At 40.6% G+C, this 19,430-nt stretch overlaps 1 long non-coding RNA gene across 1 annotated transcript; it reads right to left on the reverse strand.

Annotated features, from left to right (window-relative positions):
- Window positions 1-2,614: 2,614 nt before the first annotated feature.
- On the reverse strand, window positions 2,615-16,537 carry LOC107676533 (uncharacterized). Its single transcript, XR_001632752.1, has 3 exons — window positions 16,478-16,537; window positions 14,337-14,341; window positions 2,615-2,625 (listed from the first exon to the last, which is right to left on the reverse strand). It is a non-coding gene; the product is annotated as an uncharacterized LOC107676533 (long non-coding RNA).
- Window positions 16,538-19,430: the final 2,893 nt, after the last annotated feature.

Genomic DNA, 19,430 nt, shown 5'->3' on the forward strand with positions numbered 1-19,430 from the left:
ATTTATCCCTGGCTTCCAGCAACACACTCTGGGTTCAAGCCGTGAAAGCTAGACTGAGCCACAATATAATGGACCCAGCAGAGGCTGAACAGATCCATGGATCCATTAGCAAAACAAGGAGTCTTGCTTGGATCACACGAGACACAGCTTCAGAGGCTGACAGATGCTGTGAACCAGATTGGGAAGTCTCTGCTACAACTCCAAGCACTCTAGCCTCGAGAACCTGTGGTAGCACCTGCCTCTACCATTAGCAGTAACCCAAGGTCCCAGCCCCTCAGCATTATGATGGTAAGCCTGGTACCTGCAAGGGTTTCCTGACTCAAGTTTCTCTCATCTTTGAACTTCAACCTTCCACCTTTGCTTCTGAGAAGGTTAAGATTGCTTACATAATATCCCTGTTGTGTGATTGTGCACTGGATTGGGCTTCAGAGACAACAGTCTCATATTTGCTCAGATCTACAGGTGTTCACAGACACTCTTCAGCAGGTGTTTGACCATCCAGTCAGTGGCCGTGAAGCAGCAAGAAGGCTACTAGACCTACGTCAAGGGCAACAAGCCATTGAATTTCCCTGGCATGAGAGTAAATGGGACTCAGAGGCTCTTGTCTCAACCTTTTACCGTGGCCTTTCTGAAGATGTGAAAGATGAACTAGCCAGTAGAGACTGGGAACTCATAACCTTGGCAATCCACATTGATAACCATATTCATGAAAGGAGAAGAGAATGTTGCACTCCCCGAGTCATGCCCATGTTATCACCTCCAAATGCTCCCGAAATGGCCCATCTCAACCAAGAGACAGAGGAAGAACCAATGCAGCTGGGAAGGACTCACCTGTCACCTAAGGAAAGAGAGAGACGCATGAAGGAAGGTCATTGTTTCTACTGTGTGTGGTCTGGTCACATGCGTCTTTCCTGAACTGAATTAGCATTAAAAGATCAGGCTCACCAGGGGGTGTGGGAACCCTGGTGAGTGGGTCTGCCCAGTTTGACACTCCTCACTCCCGTTTACTTTAGTCAGATACCCTTTCTTGGGGGGTTACTAAGGAGCGGACGATTACATTGAAAGCATTTGTGGATTCAGGTGCAGCTGACAATTTTTTGGACATTGAACTGGCAAAGAAGTTGTGTATCCCCTATGAGACTTGTCCTTCATCCTGGAAAGTTGAAACCCTGGATGGCCGACCTATTGGGTGTGTATTGATCAAGTTTAGAACAGTTCTTCTTTTTTAACCATTGAAGCTAACCACCATGAAACAATCTCCTTTTATCTTATCGAGTCTTCTGGGTTATCCTGGGTCACCCCTGGTTGCAGCTTCAAAACCCTCAATTTTCTTGGGCCTCTGGAACTCTTCTTTTTTGGGGTTCTACATGTAAGGACTCCTGCACCCCTTCTGCTTCCTTCGTGGCTGGGAGTAAATAAATTCTGGCAGCAGTTGAAGAGATGAGTGCTTGTTCCTTGAACAATCAACTAGATTTGACACTTATACCCCATGAATACTATGATTTGAGAGAAGTATTTAGCAAACAATGTGCTACCAAGCTACGCCTCATAGACCATACAATTGTGCTATTGACCTTATCCCTGTCACACTCCCCCCAAGAGGTCATCTATATTCCCTCTCTGCCCCTGAAACTAAGGCCATGAATGAATATATTCAGGATGCTTTAAAGGGGTCATCGGATGCAAAATTCACTTTTGTTGTTGTTTGAACATAAATGTGTGTTGGAAGTGTGTGTACACATCCACCCTATAATGATAAAAATCCACCCAATGTTTTTTTTTTTTAAATCCCTATTTTAAAATCCTCTTTCTCAAATCAAGCTGTTCTGAGATTCCTGTCAGCATGGCGTCGTTCTGCACAGGCCGCTCCCACGATAGCTGATTGACAAGGCCGTCTTACCTTAGACCCGCCCTGAGTGAGCTGTCGCCATTGTGTCGACTCCGGTGCAGGTGAAGACAAGAATGTCTCCTATTAAGCGATTGAGATGTTTTGTTGTTGGATGTAATAATGAACATAGCAGTCTTAATTTACTCCCGACATCTGAGCCGCTGAAGACGCAGAGGATTAACGTTACTTTCGTTTTGAAAGGAATGCGCTGATCCCTGATCTGCCTAAATGCGTTTAAGTTTGTGCGAATCATTCATGATCCAGCTTCATCTAGAGAATAAGTGAGCATAAGGGTTTTTATGAATCTTTGCAAATCGCCTTTCCTAATATGTGCTAGTTAGCCAGTTTCTTGGCTGAAGTTTACAAGTCTGCTCATCACCCCACGGAAGAGGGGGGGGGTCAGCAGAGCTCATTAGCATTTAAAGCAACATGGACTAGAACAGCGTGCTGAAAACAGAGCTGATTTTGACAGGGTAAAAAGGGTGTTTTTTACACTACCATTGAGAAATTTTAACCAAAGTATGTTATGGACTTTTCATTAAGACCCTAAAGAATCATATCAACTTGTGGAAAGTGGGCATCCGATGACCCCTTTAAGGACTGGCTTCATTCACCCCCCAACTTCAACAGCTAGTGCTGGTTTCTTTTTTGTCACTAAGAAAGATGGTAGCCTTATGTCTTACATAGCTTATCGTAGGCTCAATAAAATAACTATCAAGAATTGATACCCTCTTCCGCTTATGTCATCTGCTTTTAAACTGCTTCAGAAAGCTAAGGATTTTTTCAAAATTAGATCTGCGAAGTGCATAAAACTTGGTGCACATAAAGGAGGGGTGATGAATGGAAGATAATATTAATATCGTTAACGAAATCTATGACGAAAAATGTTTGTCAACAAAGTTTTTTTCCCTGACTAAAATGAGACGATGACGAGACGATGATAAGGTCATTAAACGATAACTGAGACAACATCAACATGCAATATTGTTGACGAAAAAAGTCTAGACTAAAATGTAGTTAAAAGAACAAAAACTTTACAAAAACCTTTTTATTTTTGTTGAAAAAAGTGGAGCCAAAACATTTCAGACTGCTGTACAAGACTCTATTATGCAAGTGTTAAAGTTTGTGGTTGCCAGATATCAAGAGTTGCCATGATCTGAAAACACCGACATATAGTACTGTACAAGTAAGCTGGAGTTCAGCATTCTCCATTTGAGGTATTCTGTTTAAATTAAAGCGTCATTCAGCCAGCCTGTTTTCTGTCATGGATCTCGACTCTATTGTTTGTGATAGTAGATGCTGATTGTAACGTTACTTAAGCAACCTCGGTGCGGCAATAAGTCTTTTTTGCCGTTGTTTTAAAAGAGAAACATTAATGTAATTTGGAATTATTGGAATTACTATTAGGAATTTCTCTGTTATAATATTTGAGAGTAGGTTTTTGTTACACCAGTTTTCATAATGTAGACAGGGCGAGTGTATATCTAAAGTCTTTGGTGTTTATTTAGCCTCTAATTTATATCCTGTTATAAATCTGTGCTCTAGATCAGATAAAATAAATCATGCATACAAGTCGATATTTTATTGATTTGTGCTTCTTGGTGAAAGAGCAACTTCTGATGAAATATATATATAAAAAAAATGTTAATTCCCAAATGACAACAATCATTGCAATTAAAATTGAGCAAAATAATCGTTTTTTTTTAATCATTTTAACCATTGTACAGTAAGATGAAAATATGAGGAAAATGTGTAAGTTGACACTGACTAAAACTAGACTAAATGCTCAGACATTTATCCCCAGTTTCACAGACAATACTTAAGCCTAGTTCTAGACTAAAATGTAAATGAGCTGTTTCAACTGAAAGAAACTTGCACTGACTGATCTTAAAACATGTCAGTGCCTTTGTTTTGTCTTAAGATGCACACCAGTAATGCTTTTTTTCTAAGGCATGTTTATAAAAACTACTTAAATGTCCTAATTGAACTATGGCCTAATCCTGGTTTAGGCTAAACCCTGTCTATGAAACCGGGCCTTAGTCGACTAAAATGTGACTAAAACTAAAACAGGACAAGTTGACTAAATATGATAAAAACTAAAAGTTACATTTGACACAGGACTAAAACTAAGACTATATTAAAAAAATAGCTGACAAAATTAACACTAATGGAAGACAGCCTTCAGTACCCCGACAATACCAAGTCATGCCCTTTGGGTTAGCTAATACCCCAGCAGTGTTTCAGGCCTTCAGCAATGCTGTCTTGAGGGAGATGTTGAATCGTTTTGTGTTTGTCTATCTAGATGACATATTAATTTTCTCAAACTCTCTACAGGAACACATTCTTGAGCTACTTGAGAATCATCTTTTTGTAAAGCTAGAAAAGTGTGAGTTTCATGTGCCCCAAGTCTCATTCCTAGGTTATGTTGCCTCTCAAGAAGGCATCCAGATGGAACCAAAGAAGGTATCTGCCATCACCAACTGGCCCCAGCCCAAAACACTGAAGCAGGTACAGAGATTTATGGGCTTTGCAAATTTCTATAGGAGGTTTATTTGCAACTTCAGCACAATTGCAGCACCCATTTCTGCTCTTAATAAGGGTTCACCCACTCGTATTCACTGGACTACTAAAGCTTTGAAGTCTTTTGACAGATTAAAGAAACTGTTCTCTTCCACCCCAATCTTGGTACATCCAGACCCTGAATTGTTGAGGTGGATGCATCTGAAGTGGGAGTAGGAGCAGTTCTCTCTCAGAGATTAATCACTGATAAAGTTCATCCGTGCTCCTCCTTTTCCAGAAGCCTGTCTTCAGCTGAAAATATTACGATGTGGGTAACCGAGAACTTCAAGCTGTAAACTTGCACAAGAAGAGTGGCACCACTGGCTGGAGGGGTCCAAGTATCCTTTCATTGTGTGGACAGACCACAAGAACTTGTCCTATCTGCAGCAGGTAAAGTGCCTTAACCCTCGGCAGGCTAGGTGTGCCCTTTTTTTTCCCCTTTTGAATTTTGTGATTTCTTACAGACCTGGATCGAAGAATGTTAAGGCTGAAGCCTTGTCACACCAGTATGATTGTTCCCAGAAGAACCGTTACCCAGAACTCATCATTCCCAGTGACTGCATTCTGACACCTATTTGCCTGTCCATTGAAGATATTGTCCTTTAATGGTACCACACCTCTCCTCTTGCTGGTCATTCAGGGGTAGAGAGGACTTTGGATTTTATTCAGAGACCATTTTGGTGGCTAGAGATGTCAAGATGTCTTTTGTACAGGCCTGCCCAGTCTGTGCTCAACAGAAGTTTTCTAATCAACGTCTTGCTGGTCTCCTACATCCCCTGCCCACCCCACAGTGTCCTTGATCTCATATATCCATGGATTGTATCACTGGCTTGCCAGTATCTGAAGGTAACACTCTTGTTTTGGTGGTGGTGGATCGCTTTTCTAAAGGTGTACATTTCATTGCTTTACCTAAACTTCCTTCTGCTAAAGAAACTGCTGAGATTGTTCTTCAGAATGTTGTAAGGATCCATGGATTTCCAATGGATATTGTTACTGATCGGGGTCCTCAGTTCATGTCTCGCTATCGGAAGGCATTCTGGTCTCTTTTGGCTTTTCTGTCAGTCTCTCTTCAGGTTTCCACCCTCAGTCAAATGGCCACACAGAATGGGTAAATCAAGATCTGGAGAAAAACCTTCACTGCTTCAACATTCCATCAGCCATCCTCCTGGAGTCAGTTCCTGGTTTGGGCAGAGCTGGCACACAACACCTTAATAAGCAGACCTTCCACTGGATTATCCCCATTCAAGTGTCAATTCAGGTTTGAGCCACCACTGTTCTTCAGTCAAGAATTAGAGGTAGGGGTCCCTAGTGCTGAAAGGTTCATTGAATGGTGCAGAAGGACATGGAAAAGGGCTCACTTGGCCTTGAGATGTGCTTCAACTCGCTAAAAGAAGCAAGCTGACAAGAGTCCTATTCTGTCTTCAGAATAGGACAAAGGGTCTGGCTCTCAGCTAAGGACTTGCCTTTAAGAGTCGAATCCAAAAATTTTGCCCCAAGATTTGTTGGCCCAATCACTCTGTCTTTATTGATTATCATTTATCTTGTCAGACAGTGTCACATGTGGGTTATCAAAAGTACCTCTCACATCTCTGCCTGGGTCAGAACAGTTTTTGTTCTTTGGACAGAGGAGATCGTAGGTTGATTTTATTTGAGGTAAGGCAGGTCAGCCTTGTCCAGGTCAGTTATACTGACATTTCCCAGTGACTTTCATGTTCTTATCAATCCATGATGTATGATGCATGGGGTGTGCAAATTAGGTTCCTGTAGTGGTGGGAAAAGAAATCCCATCTTGTCTTGACCTGTCCCACAAATGTCTAGCAAACCATTTGAAAAATATTGGAACAATAAGTATATTAAAAACAGAGATATTTAAATTGTAAGGAATTACCTACCTGAAACGAACCAATTCACCAAAATATAAATAGTGTTTGAAACAGAACTAATGATGATCAGTTAGCACTTCCTCTGAAATTAGTACTTTACATCAAATTAAACTTATTCAGATATCTTCTAAGTTTTTGTGTAATACATTCACTTCATCCATGTCTAATATTAATAATGTGATGTTTACCTTGTTGCTACAATTTTCTTGAAAATTTCCACATTTTCAGCTTGAACTGTTATGAATCACATACGTGTGCAGTTTATAAAAATAAACTCTTTCTTTGACTGGCATGCATCTAAGCTGCAATGGGAGCCTCAAACGCCCCAGAAATGCACCAAACACTGTCTGAAGGAAAAGCTTTTCTTTCATCTCACAACATTTTAGAGCATTCTCCTGATCTCATTTCATATGATACGCAGATGAAAGTATTTTGTAACTTTCTTAGTGTGAATACTTAGCAAATGTCCAAAACAAAAACAAAACAAAAAAACAAACAAAATCTCGTAAATTCTCTGCCATAACAGTTATAGAGTGATACAAGTTCTGTAGTATGTCTTTACACAGCCAAGTTAAGGCTGCTCTGTGCCTGCTCAAAATTCAGTGTAACAAAACAATGCCGCATAAAAGCCAGACTAAATTATGCCTGCTCTGACTCACCTTAGCCCTTAGTAATCACAGTCGTTTTAATTGCTTCAGTGCATTTATGTCCCCTCTGAGCAGCATTAAACAATCTGAGACACTTAAATGCCACTTCAGAAGTGCTTCTGTGCCACCTGTGCAGTGTCAATTTGGCAATATGAGAATCTAAAGTATTTAGCTGAACCATAACCATTTTTGTTTGCATTAGTTTGCAGTACATGCACATAGTAAACAAAATGAACTGGCTAAGTAAAAGAAGAATGAATCCCCTTCTTGAATCCCTGCAAGCCAAGAGACAAATTGTTTAACAACAAGGAGGACCTACTTAGTGAATTTGAACAGGCCTACAGAAAAACAAAGCAGTGCAAATTAACCTGCTTAAGTAATCAATTTGTTAAATCTTCATAGTTCTAAAAGAAATTGCTTATGGCAGTATAAAACATTATATTCCCTGTCCATATCATCTCAAGTGCCCTGTTTCCTGCCCTGCAACATCTCATTCCTCTTTGGACATTTCACTGACATCACAATTTCTAATGTACTAGCATTACAGTAGCACATGTTTTTTGCTTACATGGAGCAAAATAAAATTAATTCAATTTATAAATGAATAAGCTTTTGAAGTTCATAAATATGCATGATTTAATGCATGATGAACGATTTAACATTCTGATTAATGATAATGCAAAATTTCTGGTGAATTTCCTTCGGTTCACACATGCTCACAACAGTGTGCTCCTACGCAATCTACAATCAACACATCATATCTACTTCTCAACCTCATCACTCATAATGATTTTGTGTTCCCTTACCAAAAAGTAGCATACTTCAAGTTTATTTTAGTAAGTATACCAGTATTTGTAATTCGTTACTTCACGATCTGTGATTCTGTCATGGAATTATGTGTTTGTGTGAGTATTTGTCAAAAGCAATCTGTGTTGGTTTCCCTTGTTCCCATTTTCCCTCCTCTAGTACATTTCTTGGTTTCTGGAGTTAATTGATTAATTCTCACCTGTTCCAATACAGTTAATCTCCGTTCATGTATTTAAACCCTTAGTTTCCTCAGTTCTTGGTCCGGTCTTGTTATGGATTACTGTGGTTGTGTGCTCCCTCTGATCTCATGTGAGTGTTTCTTATTTTTGGATTAAAGACTCTTTTCGCAGTATTCCTTGTCGTGCATTCTATTTGCACAGCCACATCGTTGCAGTATTTTTACTGAAGCCGGTTTTGTTTTTTTGTTTTTTTGTTTTTTTTTATTTGTACAGGCCAAAGCTGTACTATGCACTACTGTTTGGAATCACTATGAAATATTAATGTTTTTAAAATAAAAATTGCATTAAATTGATTGAAAATAATGTAAAGGTATTTAACCTATAATGTTAGTGCCACTGAGTCAGTCACACCCTCAAGACCAGACTTCTCAGCTCCACCCTCTCGTTCACAGTCACCCGAATTCTGATCATCTGCACCTACCACATTAATCAAGGACGCTTTATATTCAGTCACTCCACACCTCACCCTTGTCCAGTCTCGTTGTTTACACTTGTGTTGCAACCCACCTGGCTACCTACCTGTGCTGCTTACCTTCATCGATCCTTCTTCAAGTCTTCATCTGTCTGCCATCGTCTCTCCGATCTCCCCGGACATTATCTTCATCCTGCTTAAGAGAAAGACCGTTACCTCTTAGTTAAGTGTTACCAGCATACACCATATTCCAACAACTTACTTATCACCACTTGTGCTTGCCAGTTCCTGTAAATAAAGCTCCTGTGTGTCTTGGAAACCTGTTTTCTTTTTCTGTTAGCTAACAGAAGACTGGACTGTCATGCAATGGAATACAAGAACCAGTGAAGATCGGAATGGTGACCCATTCACTGAAAATGTAAAAGCACTTTGTCAGTCATTGTTACCACCAGCACCCACTCCTTCACCATCTGCCTCTGCCAGTCCCATGGCCAGACCAGCAGCATACTCCGGTGAGGCAGAGGAATGCAGCAGGTTCCTTCTGCAGTGTTCACTATTCTTTTAGCGATGCAGCCCCAACAATTCACCACTGACAGAGCAAAGATTGCATACATCATCTCTCTGCTATCTAGGCAAGCACTGCAATGGGCAGGATCCATCTGGGAGTCCAATGGACTGGTAACCATCCCGCTGATGGCCTTCACAAGCCACTTCAAAGAGGTATTTGGTCAAATCGCTTCTTCTCAATTCATGATCATCTGTTCAGATTACGGCAAGGAAAGTCTTCTGTGATGCTCTCCAGTTTTGTACTCTAGCAGCCATCAGTGGCTGGAATGAGACTTCCCTGATTATTGCCTATTGTCAAGGTCTCAATCCCGTGTAATCTGTCAACAAATGGCAATCTATGATGATGTGATCTACCTGGAATGTTTCATTCAAAGATCCATCCGCATCTCACAGCGGCTCATCGCCTGCATGCTCGATAGTGTTCATTTCATTAATGAAATCTATGACAAAAATGTTAGTCAACATAGTTTTTCCCACTGACTAAAATGAGACTATTATGAGACGATGATAAGGTCATTAAATGATAACTGAGACTATATCAACATGCAATATTCTTGACGAAAAAAGACTAGCCTAAAATGTAGTTAAAAGAACGAAAACTTTATCAAAACCTTTTTATTTTTGTTGAAAAAAGTGGAGCCAAAACATTCCAGACTGCTGTACAAGACTCTATTATGCGAGTGTTCATGTTTGTGGTTGCCAGATATCAAGAGCTGAAATCTCCCAATCAGAGCTTTTTTGATGAATGGATATGTACTCTGCCCGGCTTTTTGCTTTGTGCAATCTGGCAACCATTAACACGCACTCTCTCTGTAGAAGTGCCATGATCTGAAAACACTGACATATAGTACTGTACAAGTAAGCTGGAGTTCAGTGATCACCATTTGAGGTATTCTGCTTAAATGAAAGTGTCATTCAGCCAGTCTGTGTTCTGTCATGCAGATGCTTTTATCCAAAGTGACTTGAGGAAGTGAGGAAAACAACAGATTCATCATAAGACGGCAATAAAAAGTGCCTGTTATACAAGTTTACAAGAAAAAGTGAAAGGAGGAGATATTTAGGCCTTTAGGAGGCAGTTAGATGCTCACAGAAGAGATGAATTTTCAGTTGTTTCTTGAAACTTGTAAGGGATTCAGCTGTCCGGATGGAGTTAGTTGAATTCGGACATACTTATTTTGTCACATTCTGTGATTTCGGATGCAGCCTCTGATTGGCCATTGCATTCAAGAAATCAAAAGATACTATGTCTATGATTGACTATTTTTGCAGTGTTGAGCAAAATAGTCAATCATAGACATATCTATTGATTTCTTGAACGCAATGGCCAATCAGAGGCTGTATCCGAAATTGCATACGTTCCTACCATATAGTAGGTGATAAACAGTATGTGACAAAATAAATATGTACAAAATAAGTATAAACAAACCCTACCTTCAGAAGATTTGGAATATGGTACAAATTGCATTGGATTATGAATTATTGGATTATGTTCGAACCCTTTTTTTTAAAGGTCACAATTCACTACCAGTAAATGGACAAGTGTAAGCATTTTTTTTTTTTTGTGGTCCAGGGGGAAAAAATGGGCAATATGGCTTTAGAACAACTTTAGCTTGACTGAATTTAGCTACACTTTTCCATAGACAAGTTGTGAAGGGGTGAATACCCCAAACTATGAGAGCAAGGCAGCAAAAAAAGGATAAGCAAAATACCTTGAATTTGCTTAGGGACCCCAAATCACTGAATCTACCCACGCACACCATCACCTCAACTCCTGCTTTTACACAAACACATGCTTGCATGTACAAGCACTCAAGCAAACATTTCTCAATCATTCCTCCATTCTCTTGCACCATGGGAAATTTGGTGAGATGGAGGGCAACAAACATTTCAGTTCATTCTTTTTTTTAAGTCTTCTAGTCACACTGGCATTCTGCTGAGTTGCTTTCCGCTGTGGATTTAAAGGATTGAATCACAGTCATGTCAGAAACCGCTCTACTTGGCTACCTGCTTCACTATATGAGCAAGTGTGTGTGTTAGTGTTAGTGTATTAGTGAACAGTGTATATTTTATATAAATGTATTTCTCAGCCTGTTTCTGTGCCATTCGAAAGAACAACATTTTCTAACACTGAAGTGTGTTATCTTTAATTACAGTGGTTTCTGCCTATCATTCTGTTGCTTTGAGGTTAATTGTTTGCCTTGGTGTTATGCTTATTTGCTCTATTCATACTTTCTAGATGGGGTTTTTAGGTCAGTCCTTTTGTCAATGATTTGTCGATAGCCTATTCTCTAGAAATTGTACATACCACTGCAATATATTATTACAGCCACTTCAACAAATTCAACCACAGCAGATTGTAATGGACTTGACCACTGCATATAAATAAACATGCTGTCCACCCATATTGATATTTGTGCTTTTCGTGCTGTGGAGAAGAATTTTCTGTGCTGTTTTTTTAGCAATGTTTTATGCAATTTAAAGGAATACTTAACCTAAAAATTATCAGTTGCTGAAATGTACTCACCCTCAGGCCATTCAAGATGTAGATGAGTTTGTTTCTTCGTCTAAACAGATTTAGAGAAATTTAGCATTGCTCACCAATGGATCCTCTGTAGTGAATGGGTGGCGTCATAATGAGAGTCCAAACACCTGATAAAAACATCACAATTATCCACACGTAATCCAAATGACTCCAGTCCATCAATTAATGTCTTGTGAAATTAAAAAGTGTGTGTTTGTAAGAAACAAATCCATTATTCTAGCATTTTAACTAAATGTCACAGTGAAAAAGTCCCCATCTCCTGTTATCCTCTCACATCACAATACACCAACATATTTGTTTAGAACAGTTTTGGACTGTTTTCACCTGTAAACGGTGCTTGATCTTTGCTTATTTTTCTCCTGATTCAGACGAAACAACTTTTGCACTGGAGAAAGCAATATTATGGATATAGATGACTGGAGCTGTGTGGATTATTGTGATGTTTTGCTGTTTGGACTTTGGACTGTTTGCACCCATTCACTGCATAGGATCCACTGGCAAGCAAGTGACGTAATGCTAACTTTCTCCAAATCAAATCAAGGATCTAGTTGCTCAACCAGCTAAGGACCAACTAAGGACCAGTTTAAACCAGCTCAAACCAGCTGCCATGCTTCAAAACATACCTAACCAGCATATGCTGTTTTTTTCAACAGGAAAAACACCTCAGCGCTGAAAAACAGCATTAGACATCAAAAGGAGTTGATGGGTAGAGCAGTGCATTAGTGAAAATCAAGCGTAGCGTTAGTTCTGGCAGGTCACGTTAGTCAAGCTCGCATCAGCTGACTCTCAGCTGATCCCCATCAACCTATGGGAATACGACACCTATCTAAGCATTCATATATAAGGTCCCGCAGTAGTATCAGCAGTTTTCGCATTGCTCAATAGCTAATTAAATGAGCAACGGAGGCACTTTTTGTGCTGCTTGGTGCGGCGCCATCTGTTCATGAATGGGTTGGACATTGACATGTGCTGTTTGGGTACCAGTTAAGTGGGGGTGTATGTGCTTTCGTCAGTGTTTTTGAAGCGTGACTCAAAAATAACAGTGCAACTACCTAAAAATGCTTTTACTGTATATAAACACAGGTTTGTGAGCATTGGAATTGAGTTGTTGGAGTGGGCATGCAGCACACATCGTGCTTGTCTCATTTTACCGGTGGGAGTGGGGTGTGTCGTCATCGAGGTTTTTGCGGTGCCTGGCCTGGGCGGCTGGTCCCGTTTTGCTCTCACGGTACTTTGAATGCACATGTGATCGTGGGGCGGCTGCGGCGCTGATCAAGGTTGGACAAAAGTATTTTAATGTAGCCAGGGTGCATTGTTTTTGGCGGGCGATCTTTGCGGCGCCACATCAAGTCAAACAAGCCTAATAACTCTAAAGAGTGTGTTTTTGGATGTGAGGAAAAGATAACCTTATTCAGTGTTGTGTTAACAGTGGATGCAATTTGTTTTTCCGGGGCAGCAACGGAGTTTCTCAAGCATCTTTAGTTTTCCATCGAAATCCGATGATGACATCTGCGCCATAACGGTGAGATCTTTGATGGCTAAACAGTACTATCCTGGACCCACAAGCTCTATTGCAGGTGGGGCATATATATGTGATGGTGGTGGTAGCGGTGACAGTCATGGCTGTATTTCTCCTGGCTCGCTTCTACTGTCTCCTGGTTGTCCTCTCTATCTCCAGCATAAGAACACCATCTCTACATAGCTGTTGCCAGATGGTACAGTCAGCAGCAACAACCTCCAGGTCATCAGGTCTGATATTATACTTCTTTAGGGAGTACTTAATCGGATCCTTATAGCACTTCGTTGGCCCCCAGCTGAGTGTCGACTAAGATGTAGCTGGCCGTATAGTACTCTACGGGGCAGCCGACATGGGGGCATCCTTATCACATGCCCCAACCACTGTAGCTGGCCCTGGATGATCATGGACTCAATACTTCTGCAGTTGGTCTTTTTAAGTATTTCAGTTTGATGCACACGATTACGCCAGGTAATTCCCAGGATGCACTGAAGAGAGCTTATGTGGAAGTTCTCTAAGGACTTGATGTGACAGCTATAGGTTATCCAAGCTTCACAGCTATAAAGGAGGGTGGTGACACATACCGCTTGGTATATGGTGACCTTTGTGGAGGGATGAAGGTTCTTGTTGTGAAAGACTGTGCACCAAAGTCTCCCAAAGGCAGCTGATACCTGTTTAATGCAGCTCTGGATTTCATTGTCGATGCCGCTATCCTCAGCGAGAAAACTCCCCAGATATTTGAAAGATGGCACTACTGACAGCTGTTCATCCCCAACAGTAAAGGCAGGTAGTGTGGGTGGCACATTGGTAATCCATTGGTAAACCACTTCTGTCTTGGTGGTATTGACAGTCATCCCCATCCTGCTGTGTGCCCTCACTGCCACAGCAAGGACAGTTTGATCCTCTGGAGTATGAGCCACAAAAGCACAGTCATCTGCATACTGCAGCTCCAGGACCCGCTCTCTACAGAGTTTTGTGGTTGCATGTAGCCTCCTAATATTAAAGAGGTTGCCATCTAGTCTGAAGTCCACTGCTGTTTTCAGTCTCGTTGTGGAGAATCTTGGTGACACAGAGGAGGAAGATGTTAAAGAGCACTGGCACTAGCACACACCCCTGTCTCACCCTTGTGTGTACAAGGAAGGGCTCGGACACATCATGGAACTGGCAGAGGATGTTAACAAATTTATTGGGACCGCCAAACCTGAGGAGTACATCCCCTAAAAGCTGTCTTTGCACAGTGTTTAATGCTTTGGAGAGATCGACAAAGACCATAAACATCTCCTGGTGTTGCTCCCGGCACTTTTCTTTAAGCTGCCGGGCCGTGAATATCATGTCGATCGTGCTTCTATTCTTCCTAAATCCACACTGTGATTCAGGCAGCATTCACTCAGTGATATTGTTAATGAGTCTCTGAAGCAGCACCTTGGCCAGGACTTTACCACCAACAGAAAGGAGTTCTATGAATATGCAGAATATGCCCCTACTATTGCCGCAAATGGCCTTGTTTCCCTTGATCTTATAGATGACAACAATGTTTGCATCTCTCCATTGCTGTGGGATGTTCTCATCAGTCCAGGCCTTGGTGATGTACCGGTAGAGGGTGCGCATACATATGTACCCAAGTGTTAGACCATCTGCTGTTTTCAGGGAAGTGACGCAAAGATTTGTTGGTCCATAGATGGTTTTGACAGCATTATAAAAATTATACATTTAATTTTTATCAACAAAGAACTGGATTTCATATGCCTTTTCAGTCCACCACTCATTCTTTATGGTTCGTATTTCCCTTTGCATTTTCCTCCAAACTACCTGCCAATGCTGTCTTCTCTTGGTGGATAAAGGGTTGTCAAAAGTTGTCCTGTGTGCTTTGTGCATATTCTTAAGCAAGTTGTGGATGGTGTCTGAGTTATCGTCAAACCAGTCTTGGTGGTTCCTGCTCTTATAGCCGATGGACTGGGCTGCTACATCATAGAGCACAGAGCTAATATAGGCTCGCTGTTGTTCCATGGTGTTTCCTGAGCTCAGACAAGGTTCTGACTCCCTTAGTTTCTCAGCTAGGAGTCGTCAAAACTCACCTCTTGCTTCTATGTTTCCCAAGCGGTTACAATTTAGTCTCTTTTTATTGGGCTTTTGCCACCACAAGGGGAAGCACACTTTCATATGGAACTTGGCTACAATCATATGATGGCTGGTCCAGCACTCTGAACCTCTCATGGCACAAGTGATGAGAACATCCTTGATGTCACTACACCTCACAATGATGAAGTCAATCATGTGCCAATGTTTGGAACGAGGATGCATCCAAGAGGTCTTATATTTTGTCTTCTGCTAGAAGATGGTGTTGGTTATGGTAAGGTTATGCTCAGAACAAGAGTCAGTAGCCTCATGCCATTTGCATTCACCCTGTCAATGCCATGCTTACCTATTACTCCACTCCATATCCTGTTGTTCTGTCCCACCCTAGCGTTGAAATCCCCAAGCAAGAGGATCTTGTCTCTCTTAGTGAACCGGCAAAGAGCTTCATCCAGTGCCTGATAAAAGCATTCCTTGGCCTGGATAATGTTCTTGATGGCCAAGAAGGTGTAACCTGTCCCATCCTCTGTTAGAGAGCCTTCATTCAGGAGCCTGGTCTCACTCATGTCGATGTTCTAGTGGCTCAACTCAGCTGCAATCAGGGCTGTTCTCCAGTGAGGTCTGTCAGAGATACCATATGATTCCAGGAGAGTCCTTACATTCCATTTTGCCAGTTTTATACTGTAATGTTTCTTAATTTCCTTATTCCGACCACAGTAGTGGAATATCTCTGGCGAACAATGTCCAAACATTGGGTAATCCAAAGGGTTAATCCAAGACAGGCGAAATCCAAAAACATGACTAGGCTAGACAGGGCAATGACTTGACTGAACTAGGAAACTGGCTCCGTAATAATGCTATCAGCAGAACAGCGATACATGCATACAATACTCGGCAGTGAATGGTTGTTTGAGACTGATTCTTATAGTGGGTGTAATTGGCTGCAGGTGTAAACGTAATCAGTGAAATGGAGTATGGGAAATGTAGTCCATGGTTACATGTGGAAGTGTGTGTAGTGTGAGAGTCAATATAATCAGAAGGCGACAAGGTGTTTTGCAGCCTGAACGAACTTTTCCGGAAAGTTCGCTTTGGCAAGTCGTTTCAAACTCCCAAAACAAACTTTGTTTTGGCCTGATTTTGTTCGAAATTGTCACATCAGTTTATTCTTCGATTTCGCTTGAAGTATATCGGGGCCTTAAAGATGCAACAGCCAAACACCTCTTAGAGGGCAAGAAGCCCTAGCCCAGGAAGGACAGGAAATAGTTTTTAAAATGTCAGTTTTAAAAGTCTGCCTACATTTTGTATCAAAACAAAAAATTATATGATAAATAATTTCTTTCAAACTCAGACTCATTGGCCTTGGCTCATTTTCTGTGAAGAACATATATCAGAACAAATTTTCAAATGACCACACACTGTACACCCCCTACACATTTATATTACATACAGGATGTTCAGGTCCGCTGGACCCGGGGCTAATAAAAGTGTGGAATTTGTAGGTCCTGTGTACCTTCACTCTGTCCTCCTCCTGTTTGGGCCTGCTGTGAGTGAGTGAGTGAGTGAGTGAGTGTAAGAGAGAGAGAGAGACTAAGAAAGAGACTGTGAAGGTGTAAGTGTAAGTTTTGTGTTTCTGCCCCTGCCATTCCCGCACAAGGTTGTAGCACTTTAATTCATAAATGTGATCTAACAAAGGCAAAGAGCAAATATTACCCATATATTCTGTTTATATTGCTTGTAATTTGGATGAAGTAAACATCTGTTGAGTAATTTAACATAACATTTTTGATTGTGTTGAATTAAAAACCCAAAAATGCTGAGGGTCCACCAGACCCACAAACACTGGCTGAATAGCAAAAATATGAACACCACACAAGGATTAGGATTCTCTGTAGATGTTAACACCCGATGTACTCATTACATTGTAAGAAAAATGGCAACAACGCTAATATTAGTCTCTTTCATTCTTATTCCGAGGTCACTGTAGCCATACAGATCCAGTCTGTATCCAGATCAGATGGTCACCGTGGCCACCCAGATCCAGTCCATATCCAGTCCAGATGGTGGATCAGCACCTAGAGATGAGCTCTACAGCTCTGAATGTCAGCAGAGACCATGTCAAGATGCGCCCCAGAGACAGATCCCCTGTGAAGACCTCGTCACCTCGATGGCCATCGGCACAAGACCACGGGAACCAGACAAGTCCTCTGCACAATCTGACCTGTGTTGCAGCCTGGAATTAAACCATGCCATGCTAGTTTCGTCTGGCCAGAGGAGACCTGGCTCCCCGACTGAGCCTGGTCTCTCCCAAGGTTTTTTTCTCCATTTCTGTGACCGATGGAGTTTTGGTCCCTTACCACTGTCGCCTTTGACTTGCTTAGTTGGGGACTCTTAACTGATTGCACAGACACAGACAGGAAGAGAGCTGAATTGGATGATGACATCACTGAATCATCAGTGAACTGACTATAGCTGAAAAAATGACTTTGTTATTGTCATCTTGCATTATTGACAAACTGTTTTCCTGTTTTACACTGTAAAGCTGCTTTGACACAATCAGTATTGTATAAAGCACTATAAAAATAAAGGTGACTTGACTTGATTGTTGTCCAAATTTCTGCAAAAATGTTTGCATAATTTATCATTTAAATATTATAAATGCATTTATAAGATCACAATGAATGCACACATTCATGAGAGAGATTTCAGATCACTTGACACACTGAATCTTCTCTATGTGCAAAATTAGCAGTCACATCAGACAGAAATATTCTGAAGCACAATTTTTGTATTGTGGAAAACTAATCGTTAAATAACCTTAGGATCTTACCAGTAATCCATAAAATGATAAACAGCCTCCTCAGGCATTGCTCTTAACTAAAGATAAAGTACTTTGTCAAGCTCATCAGAGGAAGCAGACATATACTTAGTGTGAACACTGGTCAAAAGTTTGGAATAATAATAATAATAAAAACAGTAAAAATGGTAATATTGTGAAATATTATTAAAATGTAAAATAACTGTTTTCTATTTGTATATATTTTAAAATGTAATTTATTCCTGTGATGCCAAAGCTGAATTTCCATCATCTATAAATCCAGTTTTCAGTGTCATTTTATCCTCCAGAAATCATTCTAATATGCTGATTTGCATCTGTCAGTCGGTCGGTAAATAAAATATATTTTAGCTGTTCTGTGGAACCCCACCCCAGACCACTCTGCAAATATCTGAATATTATCTGAATATTTTGCATGCCTGCAAAATGTAGTAACCCAAAACATTTAATTCATATTTCAAAAACTAGTTATTGTGTCAGAAAATTGGCCAATGCCACCAAAATAGAAAGTGTTTTTGTCATTGCATGAGGCACACTTATCAAAATGTTTAGATGTTTTCTCACCATGACAGTCAACCGTGGAAAGTATTGTTATATACAAAGTTCATGCATGTTCTACTTTTTTTATGAGACTGACTGCTTACTGTAGTATACAAAATGTTACAAAGCTTACAGTAGGTAAAGATTTACTGGTAAGAGTTAGTACTACACAGAAAAAGACTTATACAGATACCGCATACTGATACTGCAGCTCCTTCATTCACTATTCCTCTCAAATGGCACCTTGTAGAGTTGTTTCATAGTCAGTTGATGTCCTCTCAAAACTCATGTCTATAGTGGAAATACTGACAGAATTTATATTTGCGAACACATCATTTTCATTTATGACTGCACTTTGGATCTCTCTTATTAGTCTGACGGAATTGTTGGCAAAATTCTTTATTAAAGTTACAAAAGTTATTCAATTAAGAGCAGTGAGTGATTTCCGTGTTGTTGCTGTTTAATTAACTTTAAGAAAGTGCTGTCACTTTAAGAGAATGTCTCACCTGCGCTATCAACACGTTATGACGGCATAAATGACAGTTATTCCAGCATACAGCACTTGCATTGATTAAAGAGTGACTGTTTGTCCACGTATTGTTTGTTTTTCTCTCATCGCTCTTGTTGTAATGTATTGGGAAGCCAGAATTTGTATCCATCAACAGAAACATGCATTAGCCGAACTCTAACAAACCATATTACAGATGCATTGTCAGATTTAATTTGAACCGCGGTCCTAGTGCATGCCGAACCGTGTGTGGAGAACCGTACGGTTCGATTTTTTTACCGAGAACCGTTGCACCCCTAGTATTCATAAATATATATGGTATGTTGTGCGTTTTAGATTTACCTTCACAATATTGTATATAAAAAAAAGCTGTAATAAAACTAAAGAATGAGTACATATTAACCTGTTTTCCCTAC

This window comes from Sinocyclocheilus anshuiensis, unplaced genomic scaffold, assembly GCF_001515605.1.
Source record: "Sinocyclocheilus anshuiensis isolate Anshui unplaced genomic scaffold, SAMN03320099.WGS_v1.1 scaffold1126, whole genome shotgun sequence".
Lineage (NCBI taxonomy): Eukaryota > Metazoa > Chordata > Actinopteri > Cypriniformes > Cyprinidae > Sinocyclocheilus > Sinocyclocheilus anshuiensis.